The sequence below is a fragment of the Lissotriton vulgaris genome, chromosome 4_1, assembly GCF_964263255.1.
Source record: "Lissotriton vulgaris chromosome 4_1, aLisVul1.2, whole genome shotgun sequence".
Taxonomy (NCBI): Eukaryota; Metazoa; Chordata; class Amphibia; order Caudata; family Salamandridae; genus Lissotriton; species Lissotriton vulgaris.
The window spans coordinates 159813284-159840094 of NC_141691.1; the positions used below are offsets into that span (position 1 = coordinate 159813284).

The 26811-nt window shown below is 50.9% G+C and overlaps 1 protein-coding gene and 1 pseudogene across 2 annotated transcripts in view; one reads left to right on the top strand and one right to left on the bottom strand.

Moving 5' to 3' along the window:
- PAK3 (p21 (RAC1) activated kinase 3) overlaps positions 1–26811 on the bottom strand; it is a 355050-nt gene that overhangs the window by 67905 nt on the left and 260334 nt on the right. The window lies entirely within an intron of this gene.
- Positions 11489–11893, top strand: LOC147718520 (small ribosomal subunit protein eS25 pseudogene; annotated as a pseudogene).

Here is a 26811-nt window from a genome sequence, read left to right on the forward strand (position 1 = left end):
AGGAGGAAGGGTGCCTGCAGAAGAGGAGGAAGGGTGCCGGCGGAAGAGGAGGAAGAGTGCCGGCAGAAGAGGAGGAAGGGTGCCGGCAGAAGAGGAGGAAGGGTGCCGGCAGAAGAGGAGGAAGAGTGCCGGCAGAAGAGGAGGAAGGGTGCCGGCAGAAGAGGAGGAAGGGTGCCGGCAGAAGAGGAGGAAGGGTGCCGGCAGAAGAGGAGGAAGGGTGCCGGCAGAAGTGGAGGAAGGGTGCCGGCAGAAGTGGAGGAAGGGTGCCTGCAGAAGTGGAGATGGGGTGCCGGCAGAAGAGGAGGAAGGGTGCCGGCAAAAGAGGAGGAAGAGTGCCGGCAGAAGTGGAGGAAGGGTGCCGGCAGAAGTGGAGGAAGGGTGCCGGCAGAAGAGGAGGAAGGGTGCCGGCAGAAGAGGAGGAAGGGTGCCGGCAGAAGAGGAGGAAGGGTGCCGGCAGAAGTGGAGATGGTGTGCCGGCAGAAGAGGAGGAAGGGTGCCGGCAGAAGAGGAGGAAGGGTGCCGGCAGAAGAGGAGGAAGGGTGCCGGCAGAAGAGGAGGAAGGGTGCCGGCAGAAGTGGAGGAAGGGTGCCGGCAGAAGAGGAGGAAGGGTGCAAACAGAAGAGGAGGAAGGGTGCCGGCAGAAGAGGAGGAAGGGTGCCGGCAGAAGTGGAGGAAGGGTGCCAGCAGAAGTGGAGGAAGGGTGCCGGCAGAAGTGGAGGAAGGGTGCCGGCAGAAGTGGAGGCAGGGTACCGGCAGAAGTGGAGGAAGAGTGCCTGCAGAAGTGGAGATGGGGTGCCGGCAGAAGAGGAGGAAGGGTGCCAGCAAAAGAGGAGGAAGGAGGGTGCAAACAGAGGTGGAGGAAGGGTACAAGCAGAAATGGAAGGCGGCTACCGGCAGTAGTGAAAGAAGAGTGCCACCAGAAGAAACAGTAGCATTCAGTAGCATTCAACACAACTCTTGATTAGAAGCTGCAGCGCACCTCTGCCACTAGGAGGACTAAAACTGTGAATTCCACAAAGTATGAAGTGAAGTTACACATTGTTTTAACAACCAAATAAACAAAAAAAAATCAGCAATAATGTTTTTAAAATGTTTTAGCAGTTACGAGCAAAACAACACTGTGATAAAGTCACTATTCTCAAGGGCATAATGACTGAACGCTGCCGTAGGCAAACTTGAGGGACAAAATCAGGACAGCTGCTTTTTATGTATTTATGTATACACAAAGGTACGGATAGGTATTGGTAGAGAGCTAACCTAGCTAGAGAGCAACTCTTCACTGACTAGAATATTAATAATGGCATTTGTAGAGTGCAACAGCTAACTCAAACGGAGGTGTCCTTGCGCTTAACGGTATATGCAGCTGAGGATCAGACCCAATATCAGTGCAAGTCCACGGACCACACACGAAACCTCAGCATCATACTGGACTTATCGCTCACAATAAACCGTCAGATCAACGCTGTCTTCTCATCATGCTCCGACTTCTTCAAAAGACATTCAGATGGATCCCCACCAAAACCAGAAAGCATGTCACCCACGCACTCCGCAGCAGCAGACTCGACTACGGCAACACACTCTATGCAGGCGTCACCCAGAAACTACTCAGGAAACTACAGAACATTCAAAATACTGCAGCCAGACTGGTCCTCGACATCCCCTGCCACAGAACACCTCCAAGAACTCCACTGGCTCCCATTCAACAAAAGAATCCCATTCAAGCTCCTCGTGCACACCTACAAAGTGGAGAAGTGTGGCTCACTGGTTAGAGCAGGTAGACCCTGAAGCAGAGGTCAGACCCGGGACCAGGGTTCGATTCCCGACGCGGCAGGGTGTTGAGCTCAAATGTCCACGGACTCGATAATTCTCGCTTCGGTGCCTGACCTAATCATGGGTTCACACTCTGCAACTCTGGGCATTAAGCTTGCTTAATCTCCACAACGGCCCCCCCCCGCGGCAGGATGCCTGGCTTTCACCTTGGGGATGCACTGTAGGGGCTATCTCACAGGGAAAAGCCAGGACGGGTTCCCAAGGCAAGCACGGAGATACCCCTTCGGGGGTCGATTCTGGAACTATATAAGAAACATAATAATAATAAGAAGAAAGCCCTCCATGACGCAGGACCAGCATACTTGAACCACCGCCACTCATTCCACGTACCCACCAGACACCTCCGCTCTGCTGGCCCTGGCCACCTTCCCTCGAATCCACAAGACTAGTACAGAAGGAAGATCATTTGCCTACCTCGCTGCCAAGACCTGGAACATCCTGCTTCCCCACCTCAGACTGACCCCCAAAGTGCCTTGAGATCCTCTCGGAGGAGTAGCCGCACTTTACAAACCATGTTTGATTGAGGAGAAAAGCCATTGGTGGATATGCCCAGTAGGCTCGGTGGTGCATCCCCTACCACGACAATCCAAAAGTAGTACAGTATTAAAAGGCCGTACATGAGGAGACTGCTGCAGTCTCAGCCTCACAGAAATGACAAATACAGGTGGACATTGCAAAGAGCAGGGAGGTAAATGTGGTAACAATAATAACTGTGAAAATATCAATAAAACGAATGAAAATAAAATATCACTGGGGAAAAGATGCTAAGCTTAAGATAGAAAATGAAGGTAACTCAAACTTTGGCGTGGTTTTTATATAAACATCAATTTTCCAATGTAACCATCTAAATGTATTCTTTAAAAGTTGTTGCTTTTATAAGTTAAGAATTCTAATTTTCATCTGCGCCCTGCCACATGTTCATAGCAGGAAAGGCCAGGCGAGGATGACCCTTGGCTGTTATCTTGGCAAAGTGAACATCGCATTTCAGTACTAGTGGATTTAACACAGAGAACTGTCAATATACCTCTCCCTGATTACCATTTAGATGCACTATATACCATTCAAAAATGATAACAAAAAATGCCTCTGATATATTGCACAAGCTTTTGTCAGTTTTTTCTTATTTCCAGAGCAGGCAATTAAAGACGGATGACATAAATTCACAACTATTGTATAATTTTGCTGATCATAGGAGCAATAAATAAAATGTCCACAAGATGACAGTATGCCATTAAATATCAATGAAGACCTTCAACTGAAAGCTCTGCAGCTTCTTCTTGGAACTGCAGGTCTTCTTCTTTACGTCGCTGATGACTTTGAGACATAAAGATGATATCCTGGCACCTTAATTTCAAGTGATCATTTGCACCCACCCACTATAATAGAGCCGCATAGTTCAAAGTCGATCACTAATTGAAAGTAAGACATGTCATGGCCTGCGTAAAATAAAGAACGGGGCAGATTAAACCGACTCGAGGAAGTAGGAAAAAGATTAGTATGAAAAGTGCTGGGTCTGAAGCGATTCACGCACAGTGACTGAGAGGTATAGCGCCTGGACTTCTTGTATCAGCTGTTGTAGTCCTCTTTGGATATCTGTGCTCCTACGTTCACCGGTAATTCGTATACCCGTAAACATGGGTGGGGAGGGGCAGTGCGCCGCATGTGGTCCTCTGCCAGCATCCCCGGGGTGACCAGTGGTCAGCCACAGTAAAGGCAGTTGTGCATTAACTCATCCAGATTGACCGGAACGCTGGTGCAAGAAAGAAAGCGCTTCACCCAGCTGCGGTTTAAATGATAAAATACAGCAATAATTGGTTCAGTGGGCACCTCAGAGCCCCGGTGCCACTGCACCCGCTGCACCAAGGGAACTACGCCCCTAAACTTGAGCCCTTTGCTACGTGGCTTACCCGCTCTTAAAGGGTTAAATCTCGCATATGCCTTCCACAGAAGCCGGAATCTGCAGTGCCCTCCCTACGAGGTGTGGAGTCTTGGGACAGGATGAATATGCATTCTTCAGAATACGCCTGTCAGCCAGAGGGACCCAACAGATCCCGGCAGCAGCGGGTCCAGGGTCAGCCCCATCACTTGGCGTGGATTGCTGCCGTGGCCCGCTTCACCATGCATGGACTCATCTAACCATTCACACGTCAAACCACTAATGTGTTCGCGAATGTGCACATTCATCCATGTGCTCACTCAATCAACAACTCAACCCTCGTGCATACACTCTGTGATCGATGCGCACTCGTTCACAAACTCATCATGCACCTGTATACCTTCCTGAACACGTCACTCACTGACCCACTAACTCATTCACTCATTAGCCCGCCTATCTATGCATCAACGGTCACACAGCATTTCACTCACTCACTATTTTTGCGATATTATCGCCGGTTTCACTGATTCAGTGACTCCCTGTAAAGTGTATATTTTATGAACTGACTGAGTGGTTGGTATGTTTACTGAGGAACTCGTATGGTTTCTAGTTTGGGGAAGACGTAAGGCAGCACGGAGTTTTGTTTTCACCCATGTGGTGTTGCGACGTGCCGCCCTTCCAGTCATTGGTCCGTGTGCCACTCGAAGTGGAGTATGTGAAGGAAATCCTCTTATAACAATTAGGTTGGTTTGTCCTCAAACGTTGAATGCGTGGTAGGAGGCATTAGGGTAATATTTCTTTGAAAAACGAGGCAGGCTCCAGGCGCAGGCTTGTTTCCGTCAGTAGGGGGCGCTGTGCTGCAGGCATCCCATCTCCTGCGTCTAGAGTTGCGGGTCTGTGTTGACTCTACCCAGGTAATCCGCTTCTCTCCCTATGTATTGAACATACGTCTGTTCCTACAGGTGGGTGTAACAAGCATAATGCTGGAGGCAGAACCCGCCCCACGCAAAGAGCTCTCAAAAGGTCACCAGAAATAGGAAACTGTCAAGGGTCATAATAGGACCATAACCCCAGAAAAAACCTCTGTTGCCCATCATGACACAATGATGGAAAGACTGCACATAAAATAAATTAGTAAAGGTTTTCAGTATCCGTGACGTCAGGCATACTTAACCAACTGAAGGTCGCGTATGCATTTCCTGTGTGTGCGTGTGAAAGAGCGACTGTACGGATCGTACGAGTGGAGTCCACAACACCGGATCCGAATACCTCAACCACTCCTTCTACACACCGACCAGACATCTCTGCCCCGCACATCACATCTTGTGTGCGTACGTGTGCCAGAACTTATACGTGTGTAATAGACAGCTGGTGCAAAAGTGGGAGCCAAAGTTTGAGTGACAACATGTGAAAATGACTGAGTGCCAAAGTGCGAATGGCAATGAGTGTGTGAAAATGATGGTGAGTGCCAAAAGTGGGAGTGACAATTACAGTGGGTGAAAGTGTGCGCAAGTGCCAAAGTGCAAGTGACAACGAGTGTGTGAAAGTGAGTGCAAGTGACAATTACAGTGTGTGAAAGTGAGTGCAAGGTGTGTGAAAGTGAATGCAAGTGATAATTACAGTATGTGAAAGTGAGTGCAAGGGATGTATGACATTACAACGCATGCTTTTACCACGCATGCTTTTACAACGCAAGTATTACAATGAAAACCTTTACAACGCATAGAGCTTTGGGGTGCTGGATAGTGAATAGTTTAATTTACTATTCCAACTCCAGTCCCTGTGGACACTAGGGAAGGTGTTGGATAGTAAATTAAATCTATTCCCTATCCTGGAGCGCCCCCCAGCGTAATGCGTTGTAATGGTTTGCGTTGTAATAGTTGCGTCGTAAAGGCACTGCGTGGTAAAAGTTGTGTTGTAAAGGATGTTCCCCGAGTGCAAGATCTGAGTGTAGACATCGAGCTCAGGCTCTCAAAACCCCCTCCCCTCTTCTTCCCGTACCCTGAACAGTACTAGATACATCCCGGGATTTAAACAGGCCCAGTGCTGCCTGGGTACAGCAGCAGAAAGGCTTGACTCGCTTATGTTAATACCAGACTCCATATGAAACTGGACTGTGCAAAAAAGGTGTCAACGTTAATCTCTAACTCCAGTGAGGAAACTACACCTATATTTAATTTAATCTCCCAAAACTATGGGTTCAAATGAGTAAAATATCCCGCTTTCCTCGTTTGTTCCTTTGTTCACCCAATAATTCATTTTCCTGTACTGCTTTTTTCTTTCTTAGCACGCCCTTTCGCATGTAAACTGGAGTGCTCCGACCGAACGTGCTTTGCAATCAGTCGCAATGCTGTCAGCACTGAAAACCGTCCCCTTGAAGCTAAAAATAGCTGCTTGGCACTGCATGTAAGGCTTACTGAAGCCCTCCAATAAACCGCCTCTGTAAACTGTGTGTGTGCTTAAGTCAAGACACGATTGAAGAGACGATCTCTCACTGGAATCTGGCGCGTGCAGGGATATTTTACGTGGTCTGTTCTGTGAAATTGTAATTAAGAGAAAACACGGTTTGGAAAAATAAGCGAGAGAGAGCTGAGTAATAGACGATATATTCAAACTCTGGCACTGCGATAATAAAAATATATCTGTAGACATTGCCTGGCCAGGTTGAAAAATGCAGTGCAAAATGTGGAGAACAAATAGTGAAAAAAGTCACATCTTCTACCTTTGTATGGTGGCCATTTCAATAAAAAATTAAATCAGCCCAAATGCATCTGTATTATCTTTTATGAGTTAACATCGTTCAAGCATCGCTTTGGTTTTTGCTTGTTCCTTTTACTATAGTACTTTGCCAGATACGCATTTGGAAATGGGCATGATCACGATTTATCATAATGGTTTTTAATTTGCTGCAGCCATCTCCATGCAACTTTTTTTAATGAAAAAATTGTATTAGTTTTGGTACTAACCATACACCATTCCCCAACTCCATGTGACTTCCAAGCGACAAGGGTCAACTCAGCGTTTCACCGATCAGAGATCAATCAAACGAAGGCTGATGAGTTGGGTACAAACACTGGCTATTGGCTTGGGGGAGGGGGGATTATGTTATTGTCATAAAATGGAGTGGAGTCCATCCTACAGCCTCCCTCAACAGCCCTCCCTAGCAGAATGCTGGACACTGGACTGAGTTCTCCACTATGGCGCCTGCAGCTCCATTTTCTCCCATTCTGATTTGTTGGGTATCAGCCAATCAATGTAGCAGAAGCAACCCATGCCCCCCTCAAGACAGGAGGCCACGAGCTGTCCTAAGGAGAAGGTGGCAGCAGCAGAAATGAGCTCAGCGGACAAGGGATACGAACGCACACATCCCGTTGGCCAACAGCGAACCAATCCGCTCACCTCCAAGTTAATACATTGTTAACAAAATGTAACAACTGTGGCTGCAGGTTCAATGAATTAACCACATTATTTGCAGCAATCCACACACTAAGCACAATATCTCACTGTAGTTGTGGGCCAGGGATCTATTAGATCATCGTCTTTGTCCTGTCAGTATTAGGGTACTGTTGGGACCATCTTGCTAGAAGTCAGTGGTGTCCGGTCAATGCCACAGACTACCCCGGAGAAGCCCGCCTTTAAACATATACATATTTGCACACTTCTCTAGAAACCAGATTGGTCCTTTTTCAGTGCCTGCAAGTCAGTTTCTGAAGATTAAATTAAAGAATTAAAGAAAATAGCTCATAGTGAGCTGTAGTGTGAGGGACACTACTACACAGGACATGCAGGTAGAGGGCTTGCGTGATACTGCCTACACTGCATTTGGCCGGAGGATGGACCTGCTTGGTTGCCTTTAATGTTGCCTGGAGCGGAGAAAGAGGTTCACTCAGACAGGCCAGCCCACGCCCTACAAGGAGGAAATCCTATGAGCACTACTATTAATGCACAGGTGCACGGATACAGCTCCTGTAGTTCGCTGACAATACTTCTGGTAAGGATGAAAGACCATTTCCCAAAATCTGAAACGAAAAACGATCCCAATTGATATGTTCGTTAACAAAAAACATGCATGCCTCGCAAAATTGTTTCTGGTCAAGTCAGGCAAATTTGGAATTGCTGAATTCGAGGTCTTTACTTTAATCTTTAGCATTTTTATTGCAATATCATTTTTCTATATGGATTTTTTTAAAGGGTGTATGCATTTAATTCCCTTGAACGTGGATTTAAAATCGTTGACACAAATAGTCTTGACAATGCTGCTCACCAAAGGGGCCAATTAGAGGTTTCGTGAGCCCTTAGACATCCGTTGCGTCGCATTTGGGATCCTTCCTGCTGGCGGTGCAGCACTTAGAAAAAAGAAAAAAATGTGGAATTTTTATTTTGCTATAGATGGGTTGCAACAGTGTGGAATCTTGAAGGACTACACACCACACGTCAACGCCAAGGACTAGGGCCATGGTTTAGACTTTGGTGAGAGCCAGAAGCAATCTACTCTGCTATGTCTGTAAATCAGCAGGTAAGTGCAGAGGTGGGGATTCCGCCAACCTGAAGTCTGAATCCTCACCACGTCTTCTACATGCATCCCCTGGCCATATGCCAAGTCATTGTTGGGTCACTCAGTCACTGTTGTATTCAGTGCTAGGAGTAAATTGAAGAGGATAAGTGCTGGTGGTTTCACCGCCCATAACTCCTTACCCTGACCGCAGGCAATAGAACTCGTTTCTCTCAGTAACTCTCTGAGCACTTTAAGGATTCACACATTAGATCTCTAACCAGGTCAGTGGGTAGGCGACTTGACTACCCTGGTCTCAGTAGAACCAAAGGATGTGTACCCTCACCACAGGCCATGAGAATCCATGGGCATCTGGGACGCATTACCCTGGAAAGCGTGTTGAAGCGGTGCAGTCTCTGTCAAAATCAGGGCCTTTGAGGGGGACAAAAATGTGGTTCCTTAAATCAGATGTTCCAGAGATATTCACCATGTGAAAACTAGACTCATAATCAGGAGTACCTGGGACTTCATTCCAGACACAGGGTGCACCGGTGTTGGCGCTACAGCCAAATTGGAAGCCACAGAGAATAGTGCATTTGCAGGTCGTCTAATCAACCATCTTTGTTAAAAATTTGAACTAAATTTGCAAGTGGTCAGTGGCTCAATGCAATAAGAGTGACAATACTCTCTTCTAGAGTACAGACCATCAAGGATGGTTCCCTTTCAAGGGAGGAGGCGTAGGCAAGGCAGAAATCCAGAGCACAAGGGATCATTGGCTCTTTTCAAATGACTAAGAAAGATTTTGCTTAACATCCATGGGGTAAAACACGTACCTGTCTCACTTACAGGTGCTAACTTGTCGTTGGGTGAAACGCCCATGAATATTTTGACATTGCAAATCTGCGCACATGCTTTGGATAACAAAAAGCTTTTGAGTGAGCTAAATCCTTAAATATGCTTCAGAAAGTGGCTGATATGTTGAATAATTTAGCAGGGTCAGATAACGTAGTGGTGCGTACTCGCTGGTTAACAAATATTGTTTGCGCTGACAGGTATCTCCATAACTGGTTGGTACAAGATGGTTCCTCACTGGTGTAGACTGAAGATTCTTACACGTCTGTCTTCACGGGAGATGAAAGCATCATAACAATGGGGCAACATTTCACCCCAACCAATGGACACAGTGGGAATATCAGAAATCTGGGAAATAGCAGTTTCACTCCGTGAGTGGAATCACAACAATGTAGTGAGGAATAACAGAAACAATTCAATATAAAGTTGGAACAAAAGGAGAATATAAAAAGGAGAAGTTTTGTGATGATGTCACCTATGTTGGCACAATTCAGCAGTGCAATTGGTTGGGGTGAAATGTTGCCCCATTGTTATGATGCTTTGATCTAAGAGTGTTTTTTGGGCATGGCACTTACCAGTTTGCACGCAAAGTAAAGCAAGTGGAAAAGTTATGAAAAATTCGTTAAAAAAAAAGAGGTGTGCATCACGTCCCTTTATATGATGATTCACAGGAGATGAGCCATCAGCCAAGAAAAGGTTTCTGGACAGTCCTTCAGTTCACCTGTAAATACCTGCTTAAAAAACATGATGGGTTGTATTCAGAGCCTAGAGGTGACCTTCTAACAATTGCCCCACCATAGCAAGACTTACCATGAAGAACTGGGCTCAAGCTCCCTCAATGGACCATTTGAGGCCCAGTGACCCGAAGCCATCATTAAGCCTTGGGTGCTACCTAAGAGAGGACTAAAGCAGTAGATCTTGGCAGATGGTCTGTTGAGTAGCAAGGATGCTAAACACTCTAGTGCTACAGTGTTATCTGGACCTCTCTGTTGGGCAGTAAAAGTAGGCCATATTCTGGCGCCTTCCGTCCCTCGCACCCACTGACTTGGTGCCACTGCACCTGCTGCACAATTATCGCAAGCACCCCCTAGTGTGGTAGTCGCACCTAAAGCAAGACAGACCAGGCAGTGCATTGAAATTGGGCCTGAATTACACTCACTAGGAGGTCTATTAATACATTCATTAAGGGCGAAACTGCAATAAGTGAACATATGCAAGGGCGGGTCATCTTTAAGATTCAACCCATCACAACATCTTACTTCTTAGCATAACTCCCAAAATGTCGTCTTCTGATGAATAAACACGTCTTGTGCCACAGAATATTTATCTAACTCTCCTCTGTCCAAATAGCGCGGACATATTCGGATTCCAGCTGTGCAAACAGCATTCGGCGCTTCAATGTCTCATTTCCATTTTCAAACAAAGATGCTAAGACATCTTCCTAGCCAATGGCGGCCCTCACAAAACATGGCCTTGTGGGACGCTGAGCGACGTCATACGCCGCAGGACCAGATGCCATCTCGGAAAGCCAAACAAGACGTGTGAATAGGCGCGCATTCATTCACGGCATCACACTGCCCACACGGGGTTCTTGTTTAGTGTCAGAGAAAAATCTTCAATAACACTGTCTGCTATGTTTGTTTTCAAAATTTATGATAAGGCATTTAGGAATTGCAATGCAAAACTGCTCAAATCTCCATAATTGGAATAACTGGCTGAAAATATGTGGATTTTACAAGACCACAGAACAAGGGTATTTTCAGCAACGAAAAATACTGAAGGTAAGTAAGAAACACGGTCTGGTGGCCTGCCTCGTAAACACAGACTAAAAAAGACGAAATGCATCAAAACAAAGGCAGATAAAAACAGGCAAATTTCAAATAAAGGCACAACGCATGAATTGCGTCCCTGCTTGCAACAATGTTCTCATAAGGGTAGGCAAGATCTGTTGGCTCAGTGGGCTAATGCATCCACTGCAAGGATCTGTCTTTGACATCACGCACACAGCTAGTCAACTCTGCCTTTCAACCTCTAAAGTCGATAAAATGTGTCCCACTGAGAGCAACAAGCATGTTATTTCAGCAGCTCGATAACCTTCAGGGTGAACATGGCTTTACAAATACATAAGTTGTGTTATGCCATGATAAACTGCGCAAACATTCAGGGCACCAGATACAAAAACCTGGAAATTCAAGACACACACTTCAATGAGAAGTTCTACTCTTCACACATTTTTGGGCACCAAATGGCCAACAATGCAAAACCCAAGAATCACACAGATCACACTCAAGTTCCTCCTAATTCTCAGCTCATACAGCCCGAAATCGACCAGAAATATCACGGTTTACCTCGCAGTGGTGACTTGGATCCCATTGTACCCTAGTAACAATTAGAATACCAGAATTCTGTTCTGGTCACCATCTCAGCGGAGCAGCAGCATGCCTCCCAAAAATGATAAGAAGAAAAAGGATGTGGGCAAGTTCGCCAAGAAGGACAAGGATCCGGTCAACAAATCTGGCGGTAATCCCAAGAAGAAGAAGTGGTCCAAAGGGAAAGTGAGAGACAAGCTGAACAACTTGGTTGTGTTCAACAAAGTTACCTACGACAGGCTGTGCCCAATTACAAGCTGCCATGGTGTCCGAGAGGCTGAAGATCCGAGGCTCCCTGGCCCAGGCTGCGCTTTAAGAGCTACTCAACAAAGGTTTGATTAAACTGGTGTCGAAGCACAGCGCTTAAGTGATTTACACCCGGAACACGAAGGAAGGAGATGCACCCGCAGGTACAGAGGAAGCTTAATCCGTTTTTTCAGTTGGAGTCTGTTCTAATGTAAATGTGTTAAATAAAAAAAGGATAAAAAAAAATAAAATACTAGAATGTTGAGCGCTCCATTGAAGACAATGGGAGTGCTCCGGGCTTCTAACGGCCGATAGAAGCGCGGAGCTCCAACATTCCAATGTTGTCCTTCACAGCTTTTCCTGTGAACAAAAGCCTCATGAAGCCCGGGGGGGTGGAGGGGGCGCGGGGGCTAGGGGGTGGGATTTAAATCACCTGGGGCTCCGTGATGTCTTTGTTTATTTGTTAGAGCATTCTGCCCTCTAGTGACGGAATGTGTAATAGCCTTATAGCCCATTGTAGCTGGGCTATACCGTCCATTAAAGGCCTGCTCCCGCTGGAGCGGGCATTTAATGGCCTGTATATCCAGCGGGCTGTAACAGTCACCAATATTTATTCAATGACTTTTCTGACAAGGATCAGTGAGTGAAGCTCTACAGATCTATGCATGCAATCAGATATTCTGAAGCAGCCTTTCGTCCCGTCGAGGTCAACACATTGAGGCCAATACATAGAAGACCATTTAGATGTGTAATAACATCTATTATTTACATCTCTACAGGCATCACACCTCTGGTAGTTTTTTTATTTATGTCACCGAGGCTAGATAGATAGCACATAATTTGTCAGGTTTCTCCTTGTGTCCTCTTTCAAGAAGGGGGAATCCTTCATTCATTGCGAGTCTTCCAGCTCCATCATTCAATCCAGGTGTTAGTCATCCTGCTTTGCCACAGGTACTCTAAGCACAGTGGTGATGGGTCCCTAAATCGCATGCAGTATATCCAGGGCTTCAAGTGGGATGAAAAAACTGGGGGGTCTCTCACAGGGCCAGGCCAATGTCATTAAGGGCGTGGCTTAAAAAAAACGAAGCTAAAAATCTGTGCTTAGCATACTGTGCCGCCGGAATTGTATTTTGCTGTTTCTGTCATTGCATCCAGATATACGATACAACAAGTAACATCATGCCTACAACAAGTCAGGACTGCTGGCTTTGTCAACGGTTATTAGTTGCATAAGATAAATAAGCAGCAACTATGGCTTGTTGTATATAATATTGATAAAGCTTCCACTTAAAGCCCTGGTGACACCACCACAATGTTGCTGCTCCGGAATTTCAAAAATAGAAGGGAAATCCAGAGAGAAAACGACTCTTCAAACCCCTTCCATGCTCATGACAAGGTCAACTCGTCATGGGTTTTACCTGCCCTGTGCTTAGGACGAGTTGACCTTGTCATGATTCTATAGTATTCAAGGAATGTCAGCACAGGACGGGAAAACTCCCTAGCAGCCAAGGTGTTAAGATTTCCCTTCCCCTACAACGCTCACCTGGCATGACGTCATGCCGTAACTTCTCTACTAGTGAGAGGTGAGCAGTGTGAGCACGAGCAAATCAATGTGCCTGCTGTTACTGCAGTCCGGAAAAAACTGACCGCCTGTGCCATGACACAAAACAGAGCCCGATAGAGACCCGTTTCAAGGCCCCTTTAAAAAACTACCGGTCCTCAGCACCGGTGAGACCCGGCCCGCTTAAAGCCCCCAGTATATCACATGAATCTCCCACCTAACCAATACATGACTAGCTAGGTGTGTAATAACTATTCGTACCTATATTTACACGTACCCTGGAACGTACATATGAGCAGAACTAAGAAGAGGAATTTTACACTTACCCTGTGACGTAGTGGTGAGCATCGTAGTAAATGTGGTATTTTGTGTAGGCTGATATGATCAAACTCGATAAAGTGACACACAGCGGGTAAAGTCATACACTGTCCCATTGTCCTCAAAAGTACTCTCAGGGCCCCCACTGCATCGAGTTCGAAGCTTCCAGCCTGAATTTCTTTCTTAAATGTACACTTCAAGGCAAGATGTGGTCTAGCGCTTAGAGTGAAACCAGTGTCAGCAGTAGACCAGGAACTAAACCATGGTATTTACACTTGACTAACGAGACAATCCTACACAAAGTGACTTTTCTTCACCTCAAATGTCCTATCCTATCTGTAGTAAGTAACAGCCAGTAATGGAAGATAGGCCTTGGTTTAAGTGTAATAAAACACAGGGCATATCCGAAGAGATTCCTGCGATAACAGGTGCGAAACCACATTCGTTTAAATATAACCCTGGGTGATCGGTGTTTTCTGCATCCAATTAGACACTGCTTGTAAGCAATTTGGAAGCGTGAAGAATTGGTTTGAGCACTGAGTTTTTTGCACTCGTTGGACAGTGTTACTTCCCCTTGTAGACAGTTTTACATGAAAAATTGGCAGCAGCTTGTCCAAAAACCAGAGCCAGTGGAACCAGCAATATTACTGAAGGAGGCAGGGTCCCAAGTGGGAGTACTCTCTGTGGGGAGTCATTCTCTCAAGCACTGGGCCACAGTAACCCGCAAGTGCTCCTATTCCCCCAAACAACGGTTCCTCAGGAGCAAACATGTTGCAATTAGGGTAGCTTTGCCCTCCTTTGGTAGTTTGGGCTAAGCAGCCAGGCGATAGTCCCAAGAAATGTGCTTGGTGCTACGTTTAACAAACAAAGGAAAAACTAACCCATCAACTAAATAATCAAAGACATATCCTAGATATTCATACCAAATTAAAAAAAATCAATGACAAAAATAGAAAAAAAATCATAATGGCAAAAATGATTAAAAAAAAAGAATAATCAAGAGAAAAGAATAATTAGGAATTGAGAAAAACAGAACTAGGAGGAATACATATCCCTTAACCTGTTTGGCTACAAAAAAGGTGAAATCTAAAACAAAAATGCCTAAAAATGAAACAAGAGTCTTTGATGTATGAATTACGCAACAACTGTCTTGGTCTATTTTAATGGCGCTTCCCTCCGCCACAGTAACAGCCTCATCACATCAAGCGGCCGTTGTAAAATCAACGACGGTTATGCACCGCCTGAACCACGGGAGCAGAGGCTAAGGCACTATTTTGTGCAATGCATTTTAAAACAATATGTCTAAAAAGGATTTGAAATAATTATCTTATTTCTAATGCGTTCGTTTTCCATCTAATGCCAACTGAACGGCGCACTGTACTCTACAGGTGAAAATCATTTGTGATTATTTCAAATGGCTCCGCCCGAGCATCACGTGGCCCTGAAGAATCCCCAATGCCGGCGCGCGCTGCAGGATCACCGTACTAGTTCCAGACTTTGTAATATAAAACTTGAACATTCTTTTTAATTTCGAGGCACCATAATGACCCTTAGCGGGCCGTGCAAACACAGCACAGATCGGATTAACCATTCCTTTCGGCTGGCAGATGAATGTTGGAGGCAGTGAGATTCATATCTTCAGCGCTCAAGGGCCCAATGTTTTCTTAAACGCATGCTGTCGGGGACCAGGGGCGTAGCAAGAGCTTGTGGTGCCCGGGGCTATCCCTCAGATTGCCGCCCCTTGGGGGGGGGGGGGGGGGGGGGGGGAGGAGGGGGTGCTGGGGAAAAAGGACAGTGAGCACTTGAAAGATGTCTGAGAGACACGTAGTATTGCTGCTAATAATTACCTCAATCATGCAAGTTACATGCACATACATGACCCGGTCAAAGGCTACACGGTTGAATACACCGGTGACTGGCAGTACAAAAGAGAACACACAGACTGCATGATCTATCTGGGTACTCAGAAAAACCGCATGTGACACAGGCCATCCATGTATCTCATACATCTTTATGGAATAACAAGGATGCAGACAGGCCATATGTGTATATAGTACCTCTTCATTGAATAACAAGGGCTTAAACAGCCATCTGTGTATCTCGTCATACCTCTTCATTGAATAACAAGGGCACAGACAGGCCATAGGTGTATTTCATACCTCTTTATTCAATAACACGGGTGCAGACATGCTATCCATGTATCTCTTTATTGAATAACAAACACGCTCACAGGCCACCCATGTCCCTCATAACTCTTCAATGAAGAACAAGGGCGCAGACATAACTACCTAATCTGGTTAACGAGTACAAACTCTTTAAACATCCTGATACACTGACATCCCTGCAGCATCCGTTTTAGGTCCATAAAAACCTATATTTAAAGTAAATTTGATCTGTAGCCGAATAAGTAAGCCATTTAGAGCCTAGTTAGTAGAAAAATACTGCCCATGAAGTAGCAGACCACAAACTGCCTTCCAGTGACTCTCTGCTTGTCACGACACTGGCAAGTGGGAGTAATAGTGAAGAAACACTGCTGTCAACTCCTATCCCTCAAAAAGCCACATACACTAATATTGCGCTAACAAATGATGGACGGAATGCTGAATAAATCCAAACACTCACACCCAGTCAAGAGATCTGGGTTAAATCCATCATTCTTTTGCTCATCATGCCACCCCAGTTCAGACCAAGCCATATGCAAATCAATCTTTAGCCTGCTCCTCATGGGAACAGTCCAGCCCAAACTGCCAAGCCAAGTCCACCCTGGACCAGAAACAAGTATCCTGGGACCAGTTTCAGGGTATCCCCCTCATCCACCATGCTAGCTAGAATCCAGTGGCACATCGAGCATGGGAACCACGGCTGAGCATATCCATCCACTTATGGCGAAAAATCAGTCCTGCGCAAATTAACAAATCCAAACATTCACTTTCACCCCTAGTAATATATACTAATTTAGCGCATCATGGCTTTCTGTGAGCTCCTGGCAGCAAAAGAAAGCAGGAGCAAAAAGTGGGCATTGTTGGACAGGCCACATGAAGGGCCACTCCCCCTCTACCCGACCAGGCCCGAGCCCGGTCACTCAAGTGTCACCCACCACCACTTCACGTTTTCCGTCCCCTCCGGGACCCTTGCCTCTGAACATATCGACCTCGTGGGGCCGATCCACTACTGGCCCGCGCACCCAGCCTGGGCGCCATCTTTGGACACTCCGCCACGAGGCCGCGTGGCCCCCGATCGACCCCAACCCTGGGCCTGGCCAGGCCTCAGACATCCCGGCACCACCATCCACCCAGGAGGTGAGCGGACTACTTGGCAGGCCAATGGGAGGAAGAGGTGTCGATGGTTCTCCCCCGCCAGGTGCCGCTCGCCCACAACCTCCCCGGGCGCTGGCTCCACCCCCCTGCTGGGTGTCTGGACTCCCTCATCCCGGACCCCCCGACCTCCAAGTGCGAGGGTCCGGACATCAAAGGGCATCAGCCCTATAACTGGGGCAGCCCCAGAGCAGGAAGGCAGTTGTATCTTGGAGTCGAGAGACGCAGAGAAGAACTCATCCTTGACGGACTACTGGCGCTGCCGTAGCTCTGCCTTGCGCACATCGTCCTGCCTGTTGGCGCTGCCGCAACCTTCGTAATCCTTCATAGTCGTCGTCGTCGGGACCTGCTGGCGTGGCCGCGGACCGTTGTAACTACCATCTTCATCGGGACCTGCTGGCTCCGCCGCGGACCGTCGCTTCTTCCGTCCATCTCGGGACCTGCTGGCTCCGCCGCGGCCCGATCATCTAGAACGCCGAGCTCGAGGATTGAGAGCTATTTTCATCTATTGGTAACAAGACTGTCCCGCTACCCTTTTCCCAACCCAGAGACCAGAATCGAGGGGACCCCTGAGTCCAGACCTCCTTGTACCATTCTACCGTACCTAAAGAATTGCTATAAAGTATCGTTGAACCTTATCCTTGTGTGGTGTACGTCTGTGGGGGGGGAAGTTACTTGTCTGTACGATCGCTGGAGACGGCTCTCCCCGGAGACCTCTCCCCGTATCCTCGACCGACCCTCCCGGTCCGTCTAACATTGGTGGCCAGCGGCGCGATCCGAATCACCGCATAATCGTACAGAAAGTAGCTCACCCCACGACGAAATCACGATGACAACCAAAGAAAGCGGATCCACCGAGAAATTTCAGATGGAGAAATTGGACGAGTACAACCATCGTGAATTAAAACAATTCTGCATCGAACTAGGTATCGCTACCACCGGTCTGAGTACAAAAGACGATTTCAAGCATGCCCTAGAGTCTTGGGCAGAAACCGGGGCCGTCGGAACCACCGACCAAAACATCGCAGCAGTAGAAAAAAACATCACAGCCCCCGAAGAGCGAAGAACGGGTCTCTCGCAGGACGAGATCCAGGAACGAGAAAGAACACGACTACATGAACTAGAAATGGCCCGGCTCAAAATGGATGTTGAACTTAAGTTGGCCGAACAAAAACTGAGCTTAGAGCACCTACGTCTCCGAGAAGAAAGAGAGGAAAAGCAGAGACAAAGGGAGCTCGAGGAAAAGAGACTGGCATATGAACACGAGCGCAAATTAGCGGAGATAGACTTACGCAAGCAAAACAAAGAGCTAGGGGTGCCCGAGCAACCCCACACCCCAGGGGCAACAGAGAAAAAGGTACACATCATGTCGTTCGAGAATACTTCCGAGAGGACGACATCCAGCAATGGTTCAAGGCCTACGAAATCGCTATGACCGCCCACCGGATCGATCGAAGCGACTGGGGAGCCGGTCTATGGGGGAGATTCCTCAATGAGGGCCGCGATGCCCTGCTACAGCTCCCGGACCACCAGATGACCTCATATGACCACATGAAAGCTGCCCTCCTCATCCGCTATGGGCTCACACCCGAGATGTACCGTCAGAGGTTCCGAGACTGCACCCGCATCCCGGGTACAACTTGGGTGGACTACGTGAACTATTTTAGCCGAGCCTTCGAGGGCTGGATCAAAGGAAGCAATGTCACAACTTACGAACAACTCTTCAATCTCATGGTGTGGGAGCATCTATCAAACAATTGCTTCATTGAGCTCCGCCAGCACCTCCTCGACAGCAAATTGACTGATCCACGGCAGCTCGCAGCCGAGGCTGACCGATGGGAAATCACCAGAGTGGGCCGGAATGGATCGTATGAACAGAACCGGAACAGCAACGGTCAGCACCGTCCCCGAGGAGGAGGGGGCCAAGGACGCGGAAGAGACAACGCTCCGGTCGCCCCCGCTACCAGCACCACCCCCCCGGCCAACCGGGGCAGCACCCCGGCGCGACCGGGATACCGAGCCAATGTCACGTGTCATCGATGCCAACGAGTCGGCCACTATGCGAACGACCCAAATTGCCCACAGTACCAGAGCCCAAGACCCCGCCAAGTGGCCGCTGCTGCTCTGGGGGAAGAACAGATCTCAGAAGAGCAAGAAGACTATGAGCAAGAGCATCAAGAATGGGAGCCAGCCGCCATGGCTCTAGCATGTTTAGGGGGGAAAGACATGGTCCCGCGGGTCCCCCTACCCGCTAACACCCGGAAGTATAGCCAATGGGTGAGCATCAATGGACGCCAGGCCGAAGCCCTCCGTGACACCGGGGCCAGTGTAACAGCCGTCCGCTGTCACCTGGTGACCCCAGAACAGTTCCTACCAAACATTCTCTGCCCTGTCCGTTCAGCCGATAACTCCGAAAGTCTGTGTCGGATGGCCTGCGTCCCTTTCGAGTGGGGAGGGGTCTCCGGCATGTTGAAAGTGACGGTCCGAGATGATGCCCCCGTAGACTGCCTCCTGGGAAATGACCTTGAAAGCTCCCTGTTGGACAGGCCACATAAAGGGCCGCTCTCCCCCAGCCCAACCAGGCCTGAGCCCAGTCCCGCAAGTACCACACACCACCATTGCACGTCCTCCGTCCCCTCAGGGACCCCTGCCCTCGAGCCTGCCGACCTCGTGGGTCCGATCCACTGCCGGCCCACGCGCCCAGCCTGGGGCGCCATCTTGGACACTCCACCACGAGGCCGCCTGGCCCCCGATCGACCTCAACCCTGGGCCTGGCCCGGCCGCAGACATTCCGGCACCACCCTCCACCCAGGAGGTGAGCGGACTACTTGGCAAGTCAATGGGAGAAAGAGGTGCCGATGGCTCTCCCCCACCAAGTGCCGCTCGCCCATCGCCTCCCCGGGCGCTGGCTCCACCCCCCTGCTGGGTGTCTGGACACCCCCATCCCGGACCTCCCGACCTCCAAGTGCGAGGGTCCGGACATCAAAGCACACCAGCCCTATAACTGGGGCAGCTCCAGAGCAGGAAGGCAGTTGTATCTTGGAGTCGAGAGACGTAAAGAGGAACTCATCCTGGACGGACTACTGGCGCTGCCATAGCTCTGTCCTGTGCACCATCGTCCTGCCTGTTGGCGCTGCCACAGTCGTCGTAACCTTCATCCTTCATCGTCGTCGGGATCTGCTGGCGTGGCCGCGGACCGTTGTAACCGTCATCTTCCACCGGGACCTGCAGGCTCCGCCGCGGACCGTCGTCCTTCCTTCATCCATCTCGGGACCTGCTTGGCTCCTCCACGGCCCGATCATCTAGAACGCCGAGCTCGAGGATTGAGAGCTATTTTGTACTCATTGGTAACTAAGACTGTCCCGCTACCCCTTTCCTAAACCAGAGACTAGAACCGAGGGGACCCCTGAGTCCAGACCTCCTTGTATCCATCATCGTAACCTAAGAATTGCATATAAAGTCTCGTTAACCTTCAACCTTGTGTGGTGTCCGTCTGTGGGGGGGAAGTTACTTATCTGTACAGTCGTTGGAGAAGGCTCTCCCTGGAGACCTCTCCCCGTAACCTCGGCCGACCCTCCCGGTCCGTCTAACATTGGTGGCAGCGGCGCGATCCGAATCACCGCATAAACGTACAGAGAGTAGCTCACCCCACGACGGAGTCACAATGACCACGAAAGAGAGCGGATCAACCGAGAAATTCCAAATGGAGAAATTGGGGGAGTACAACCATCGTGAACTTAAACAATTCTGCATCGAACTGGGTATCGCTACCACCGGACTGAGTACCAAGGACGATTTTAAGCATGCCCTAGAATCTTGGGCAGAAACCGGGGCTGCCGGAACCCCTGATCAAAGCACCGTAGAAAAAACGACCACGGCCCCGGAAGAGCAAAGAACGGGTCTCTCGCAAGACGAGATCCAGGAAAGAGAAATGGCCCGACTTAAAATGGACGTTGAACTTAAGTTGGCCGAACAAAAAATCAACTTAGAGCACCTGCGTCTCCGAGAAGAAAGAGAGGAGAAACAGAGACAAAGGGAGCTCGAGGAAAAAAAACTAGCGTACGAACACGAACGAAACCTAGCCGAGATCAACCTACGCAAGCAGAATAAAGAAGCAGGGGTGCCCGAGCGACCCCCCACCCCAGGGGCCACAGACAAAAAGGTACACATCCCCAAGGATGTTGTCCGAGAATACTTCAGAGAGGACGACATCCAGCAATGGTTTAAAGCCTATGAAATCGCTATGACTGCACACCGGATCGATAGAAGCGACTGGGGAGCCGGTCTCTGGGGAAGATTCCTCAATGAGGGCCGCGACACCCTACTACAGCTCCCGGACCACCAGATGACCTCCTACGACCATATGAAAGCGGCCCTCCTCACCCGCTATGGTCTCACACCCGAGATGTACCGTCAGAGGTTCCGAGACTGCACCCGCATCCCGGGTACAACTTGGGTGGACTATGTAACATACTTTAGCCGAGCCTTCGAGGGCTGGATCCGAGGAAGCAACGTCACGACCTACGAGCAACTATTTAACCTGATGGTATGGGAGCATCTGTCGAACAATTGCTTCATTGAACTCCGCCAACACCTCCTCGACAGCAAGTTAACGGATCCCCGGCAGCTCGCAGCCGAAGCTGACCGGTGGGAGATCACCAGAGTGGGCCGGAATGGGTCCTACGAACAGAACCGGAACAACAATGGTCAGCACCGACCCAGAGGAGGAGGAGGGGGCCAAGGGCGAGGAAGAGACAACGCCCCGGTCGCCCCCGCTACCAACACCACCCCCCCGGCCAACCGGGGCAGCACCCCAGCGCGACCGGGGTACAGAGCCAATGTCACTTGTCACCGATGTCAACGAGTCGGCCACTATGCGAACGACCCAAACTGCCCGCAGTACCAGAGCCCAAAACCCCGCCAAGTGGCCGCTGCAGCCCTAGGGGAAGAACAGATCTCCGAGGAACAGGAAGAGTACGAACAAGAGCATCAAGAGTGGGAACCAGCCGCCATGACTCTAGCCTGCTTAGGGGGGAAAGACATGGTCCCGCGGGTCCCCCTACCCGCTAACACCCAGAAGTACAGCCAATGGGTGAGCATCAATGGACACCAGGCCGAAGCCCTTCGTGACACCGGGGCCAGTGTGACAGCCGTCCGCTGTCACCTGGTGGCCCCAGAACAGTATCTACCGAACATTCTCTGCCCTGTACGATCAGCCGATAACTCGGAGAGCCTGTGTCGGATGGCCTGCGTCCCCTTCGAATGGGGGGGGGGTCTCCGGCATGTTGAAAGTGACGGTCCGAGACGATGCCCCCGTAGACTGCCTCCTGGGCAATGACCTGTAAAGCTCTCCGTGGGCCGCCGTGGAGCGAAAGGAACACCTGGGGATGTTGGGCGTCCCAGACTGGGCGTGCGTCACCACCCGTTCCATGGCCGCCCGTGCCAACCACCAGCCAGAAGAACCCGAATGGCCGGCGCCACCGCCTCCGGTCGCCCCGACCGAAAACACCGACCGTAACATTCCCGCCGAACCAGCTCAATCTACCGACCTCGCTAACCTCGACCAGTGGCCTCAAGAAGGGGGGCCCACGCAAGAACAATTTCGCAAAGAACAGAAGACCTGTCCCTCCCTCGAGGGACTCCGCCAGCAAGCGCTCGCCCAAAGCGCAGGGGATACCCCCGGAACTCATTGGGTCTACTGGGACAATGATCTGCTGTACAGCGAGCAAAGAATCGCCGAGCTGGGGAGCAACCGAGTACTAGTGGTACCCCTCCGTTTCAGAGACTTCCTGTTAAACCTGGCCCACGATGTTCCCCTGGCAGGACATCTGGGACAAGATAAAACCTACAGTCGCCTAGTGACCCACTTCTTCTGGCCCAAAATGAGAAACGATGTGCACCAGCATTGCCGATCTTGCCCCACGTGCCAAGCCAGTGGGAAGAGCGGCCGCAAACTAAAGGCTCCCCTGCAACCTTTTCCCGTGGTCACTACCCCGTTTGAGAGAGTCGGAATAGACATTGTGGGGCCCTTGGACCCACGCACAAAACAAGGCCATCGATTCATCCTGGTGCTAGTGGACCACGCCACCCGCTACCCTGAGGCTGTTCCTCTGCGAACTGTGACAGCCCCGGTGGTCGGCCGGGCCCTGATGGGGATCTTCTCCCGTGTGGGCTTCCCCCGAGAAGTCGTCAGCGACAGAGGCACGAACTTTATTTCCAAATACATGAAGTCCCTCTGGCAACAGTGCGGGGTCACCTACAGATTCACAACCCCCTATCACCCTCAAGGGAACGGACTCGTTGAGCGGTTCAACCGCACGCTAAAGGGAATGATCGGGGGGTTGGAAGAGCCCCTCCGTCGCCAGTGGGATGTGCTGCTGCCGTGCCTCCTCTTCGCGTATCGAGAAGTCCCCCAGAAATCCCTGGGCTTCAGCCCATTTGAACTGCTATATGGACACCCAGTGCGAGGGCCGCTCAGTCTCGTCAAAGAAGGCTGGGAGATGCCTCCGCTAAAGAACCCTCCAGATGTCTTCCGGTACCTCCTCACCCTCCGCAACCAGACCCGGCGGTTCAGAGAACTAGCGAAGGCCAACCTAGAGGCCAGTCAAGAGGACATGAAAAAATGGTATGACCAGAACGCCTCATCCATTGAATTCGAACCTGGCCAACAGGTATGGGTGATGTCCCCCACTGAGCCATGCGCCCTGCAAGACAAATGGACGGGGCCCTTCAAAGTAATAGAGCGCAAGGGTCCTGCCACTTATCTCATCGACATGGAATCCTCCCGGAACCCTCTCCGGGTCCTCCACGCTAACAGACTAAAGCCCCACTTTGTGCGAACAGAGCTCAGCCTCCTGATGGCCACAGACACTGGGGTTGAAGAAGACTCCGAGCCTCTCCCTGACCTCCTACGGACTCAAGAGCAAGACGGCTCCGTGGATGGGGTCCGGCTCTCAGAGGCCCTCACCAGAGAACAACGCCAGGAGTGTCAAGCCCTCCTATCACAGTTCGCCAGCCTGTTCTCCCTCACCCCGGGTGTCACTTCCTGGTGTGTGCACGATGTGGATACCGGGGACAGCCCCCCTATCCGCCACCGAGCCTACCGCGTGCCAGACCGGGTACGGGCCTGCATCCAGGAAGAAATAGCCAAGATGCTCACGATCGGGGTCATCGAGCCTTCAGACAGTCCCTGGGCCAGCCCTGTCGTACTGGTCCCCAAAGCAGCTGCCCCCGGCACCACACCAGAACTCCGGTTCTGCGTCGACTACCGGGGCTTGAATGCGGTCACCAGAACCGACGCGCACCCCATCCCCCGGGCAGATGAACTAGTCGACCGAATGGGAGCTGCCCGCTACCTCAGCATCTTCGACCTGACAGCAGGCTATTGGCAGATCGGCCTCACACCCCGGGCGCAAGAACGTTCTGCCTTCTCCACCCCCGATGGCCATTACCATTTCACGGTCATGCCCTTCGGCATGAAGAATGCCCCAGCAACATTCCAACGGCTCGTCAATCAGGTCCTAGCGGGGCTCGAAGGATTCAGCGCCGCCTACCTAGACGACATCGCTGTATACAGCCACCATTGGACCGAGCACCTCCACCACCTCCGAGCAGTGCTGCAAGCCCTTCAGCGAGCTGGCCTCACGATCAAGGCCAGCAAGTGTCAAATTGGGCAAGGGTCTGTAACCTACCTCGGACACCAGGTGGGAAGCGGCCTAGTGGCCCCGCTACAGCTGAAAATTGCCGCCATCCAGGCCTGGCAGCCCCCCATCACCCAAACCGAGGTACGAGCCTTCCTGGGCCTCACGGGCTACTACCGAAGGTTCGTAAAAGACTATGGTACCATAGTGGGGCCCCTCACAGAACTCACGTCAAAGAACCAACCCAAGAAAGTCACCTGGACCCCAGAGTGTCAAACTGCATTTGAACAGTTAAAGACCGCCATGTGTTCCGCCCCTGTGCTCCAGGCCCCAGACTACAGCCGGGAGTTCGTCGTCCAGACGGACGCCTCCGACCAGGGCATTGGGGCAGTCCTGTCTCAAGTGAACACCGAAGGCCTTGATCAACCGGTGGCCTTCATCAGCCGGAGACTCCTACCACAGGAGCAACGCTGGAGCACCATAGAGAGGGAGGCCTTCGCTGTGGTATGGGCCCTCAAGAAACTCCGGCCCTACCTTTTCGGCACCCACTTTCGGGTGCAGACCGACCACCGACCCCTGCAATGGCTGATGCATATGCGGGGGGAGAACCCAAAGTTGCTACGCTGGTCCATCTCCTTGCAAGGTATGGACTTCACAGTCGAACACCGGCCTGGGCCAGATCACGCCAACGCGGATGGCCTGTCCCGGTTTTTCCGCCTCGACGAGGAGAGTCCCCAAGAGGATGGGTAACTCTCCCCGCCTTCAGCTGGGGGGGACGCATGTTGGACAGGCCACATAAAGGGCCGCTCTCCCCCAGCCCAACCAGGCCTGAGCCCAGTCCCGCAAGTACCACACACCACCATTGCACGTCCTCCGTCCCCTCAGGGACCCCTGCCCTCGAGCCTGCCGACCTCGTGGGTCCGATCCACTGCCGGCCCACGCGCCCAGCCTGGGGCGCCATCTTGGACACTCCACCACGAGGCCGCCTGGCCCCCGATCGACCTCAACCCTGGGCCTGGCCCGGCCGCAGACATTCCGGCACCACCCTCCACCCAGGAGGTGAGCGGACTACTTGGCAAGTCAATGGGAGAAAGAGGTGCCGATGGCTCTCCCCCACCAAGTGCCGCTCGCCCATCGCCTCCCCGGGCGCTGGCTCCACCCCCCTGCTGGGTGTCTGGACACCCCCATCCCGGACCTCCCGACCTCCAAGTGCGAGGGTCCGGACATCAAAGCACACCAGCCCTATAACTGGGGCAGCTCCAGAGCAGGAAGGCAGTTGTATCTTGGAGTCGAGAGACGTAAAGAGGAACTCATCCTGGACGGACTACTGGCGCTGCCATAGCTCTGTCCTGTGCACCATCGTCCTGCCTGTTGGCGCTGCCACAGTCGTCGTAACCTTCATCCTTCATCGTCGTCGGGATCTGCTGGCGTGGCCGCGGACCGTTGTAACCGTCATCTTCCACCGGGACCTGCAGGCTCCGCCGCGGACCGTCGTCCTTCCTTCATCCATCTCGGGACCTGCTTGGCTCCTCCACGGCCCGATCATCTAGAACGCCGAGCTCGAGGATTGAGAGCTATTTTGTACTCATTGGTAACTAAGACTGTCCCGCTACCCCTTTCCTAAACCAGAGACTAGAACCGAGGGGACCCCTGAGTCCAGACCTCCTTGTATCCATCATCGTAACCTAAGAATTGCATATAAAGTCTCGTTAACCTTCAACCTTGTGTGGTGTCCGTCTGTGGGGGGGAAGTTACTTATCTGTACAGTCGTTGGAGAAGGCTCTCCCTGGAGACCTCTCCCCGTAACCTCGGCCGACCCTCCCGGTCCGTCTAACACTCCCCGTGGGCAGCCGTAGAACAAAGGGAACACCTGGGGATGTTGGGCATCCCGGACTGGGCGTGCGTCACCACCCGGTCCATGGCCACCCGTGCCAATCCCCGACCGGAGGAACCCGAATGGCCGGCGCCTCCTCCCCCGGTCGCCCCAGTCGAAAACACCGACCGTGCCGTCCCCCCAGAACCAGCTCAACCTCCAGACCTCGCTGGCCTCGACCAGTGGCATCAAGAGGGGGGGCCCACACAAGAGCAGTTTCGCCAAGAGCAGAAGACCTGTCCCTCTCTCGAGGGACTCCGCCAACAAGCCCTCGCCCAAAGCGCAGGGGATACCTCCGGAACCCATTGGATCTATTGGGACAATGATCTGCTATACAGTGAACAAAGGATCGCGGAGTTGGGGCCAGCCGAGTGCTAGTGGTGCCCCTCCGTTTTAGAGACTTCTTGCTAAACCTGGCCCACGATGTCCCCCTGGCTGGA